The sequence below is a fragment of the Lathyrus oleraceus genome, chromosome 2, assembly GCF_024323335.1.
Source record: "Lathyrus oleraceus cultivar Zhongwan6 chromosome 2, CAAS_Psat_ZW6_1.0, whole genome shotgun sequence".
Classification (NCBI taxonomy): Eukaryota; Viridiplantae; Streptophyta; class Magnoliopsida; order Fabales; family Fabaceae; genus Lathyrus; species Lathyrus oleraceus.
Window position 1 is genome coordinate 311,110,269 of NC_066580.1, and position 3,006 is coordinate 311,113,274.

Sequence of the window (3,006 nt, forward strand, 5' to 3'; positions counted from 1 at the left end):
CCATGAGAATACACAGGCACGCGGATGAGAATCCTTGGCGAGCATACTTCTAATTATTCCTCCTTCTCCTTAGGGCATCACTCATATCTCTCACTATTTCATTATCTACCTTCGATCGTAGATCGTTCATCCAGTGACATACTGTCTCTTTGACATCGAAATACACTTTCTTGGGAATTCCATACATACCCTTTCCGGACGTATAGCGAATAGTACACATTTCTACCTAGAGTTGTTTGGGCTACACCCCCAAACACTTAATTCCTTATTTTTTGGCTAATCACCCTATAGTGGCGGTCCTACTAGTCCATGTATCGGTTAAAGTTATTTCCCTCTATGGTATGAATCTCATTTCTCTTGTGGATTCCAATACACTTTCACCTTTCAGTTTCGAACAATACTTCTTCATTCACTTGTCACCAAACATTCAATTATGTGACTTTGGTCACTTCATTTCATTCACTTCCATGATACACTCATATTCTACCTTCATTCACTCCATGTGACATACCAGTATTCTTTGAGCCAAACACACTACCTCTTTGTGCTCCTCCTTGCGTCACCTTGTGACCAAAGAGATGTTTGGGAATGTGCCCAAACACCTATTTCTTCGTCTTTTTGGCTTTACCTTATAGCGGCGGTCCTACTAGCCCGCGTATTGGTAATAGCCACCTTACTCTTGGGTTCCTCTTTTCACCTTTGTTGGAGCTCAAAACACTATTCTTTGGTTCAGACCATACTGTTATCAATTCTTTTCACCTCCCTCATCTAGTTCCTTGAACTACGAAGCTCTAAATTCCTCATTGCACTATGAGGATACGTAGGCATGAGGGCCCTAATCCTCCCTGATCAATTTATCTATTTCTATTCCTTTTCCCATTCTTTTGTGAGTAATCTTTAGATATCACACCTATTCGAGCGAGAACAATCAAAATGGTTCCCATGGAGTACCATGGATGTTTGGGATGCTAACACCTTCCCCTTTCATAACCGACTTCCTTACCCAACATGTCTCTTTCCCCCGGGTTTTATCAATGTTTTCCCTTCCCTTTGGGGATAAATAAAGTTCGATGGCGACTTTGTTGTATGTTCGAGTGTGCGATACGTTCGGGAATATTCCCGCTAGCTTCAATGAAGATTCTGAAAAATTACCTTCGAGGGAGCTTCAACCTTACTTGATCTTGATCCCAATTGTTCTTGGCTTGGTTTCAGAAGCTTGTAGGAAGTGATTAAGATCAGAAAATGGCTTGGACTCTTGGAGTTTCAATCTCAAAACAAAATGATATTTGAAGCTCGATTTTCGAATGAAAACCTTCAAGATTATCCTTTAATGGTGATGGTTTGAATTACAGGTTCAAAGCATGGGCATGAGGTACTCAATTCTGAGCATGAAGGGTTGTATTTATAGCTAATGTGATTCATTTCCACACACTTCCAAATTTTGCCAAATTTAGCATTTTTCATTGTATGCTTGCATGGGAGTGTGATAGGCCCATCAAGTGATGATATCAGGTCCAAAATTTCTTATGAATCACATTGAAATCATGTCATGTGGCCATGCATTTGAGTTTGAAATGTGAAGGTGAAAATCATCCAGTTGGTCCCTTGAAAAGAACTCATGTGCAAGTCCTTCATTATTTGGCCAAATGAGGTGATTTTGGACTTTTTGGAAAGGTGAGATCAAGGGGAACAACTTTAGTGTTGAACACGTTTCCATTTGAAGCTTGGATCATGATGAATTTTGAGGTGGAAGTTTGAAAAATCAAACATATTTGAAAATTTTCTAAGTACCAAGCCAAATGTTCACTTCTTCCACCTTGAATAACTTTTGCTATAGACTTCAAATGGAAACATATCCTTCATAAACTTTGTATCTCTTTCAAAAATCATCAATTTGGTCATAAATTTGACCTCATTTGGATTTGGCATGAACTATTATGCATTTTAGAAGTTGAGGAAAATCACTTGTTCAATGGTAATGGCCCAAAATGACCTATAATGTTTTCTCTTGGAACATGTATTTTCAAGTTGAGTTTGAACTTCTTCCAAACATAAAATTTGAAAAGTACATCTTTTATTTAATCATGGGACTTGAATGGCTTTCATATCATAGAAAATGTGCAAGTTATGATCCTATATAATCTTTCACCATAAAAAATGACTTTCCAAGAAAAACTAGATCTTGAGTTCAACATGAAAGTTGTTTGGAATGTAAAAAGGATTAATTTAACTTGTAATCATTTTCATATGACAAACATTGTAGGAGACAGGGTCTAGGGAACCCCAGTTTTGACTAGTTGACTTTCTCTGGTCAACCACCATGAACCATCTTGCAAACTTTAAATTCTCTTGAAATTTGGGACTCATGGGGGATCATATATGTCTATGATGATGTATAATGAAGTATCCCTTGATGAATTTGATCAAATGATGAAGAAACCTGATGAGGAGGTCACATAAGATACCCAAATGAATTAGGGCTTCCAAGGCAAACAAGCTTCAAACACTTGATGATTTCTTGATCAAAATGATATGTGAAGACCATGGGGATACATACATGATGTATAGAGTCAATGTAAACCACCTCTTGATTGATCTCCTTGCATTGAGGGTCTTAAACCCAAGATATGAGCTTGATGTGAACACACACACTACCTACAAAAGCAACAAATTATACATAGACATATTTTTGGAATATTGGTTAGTAAATAATGAAAAACAAAGTATGATATAATCAAATTTTCTTAGTGACCCCTCCCAATGCAAACCCAATGAATGAGGGGTAATGAGAATGCCAAGGTGTGATCCCAAAGCCAATGCATATGATGAGATAATATGAGGGATCTTAGGGTCAAAATTGGGGTATTACAGTCACCTTCACTACATCTAAGATATTCACCACTGAATCTGAAACTGGGAGAGGAACCTCTTGACCTTTTTCAATCATGGTGGCATTATACTTGTATGGCACATCTTTATCGGATGCATAGGGGACAGGGCCCGCTA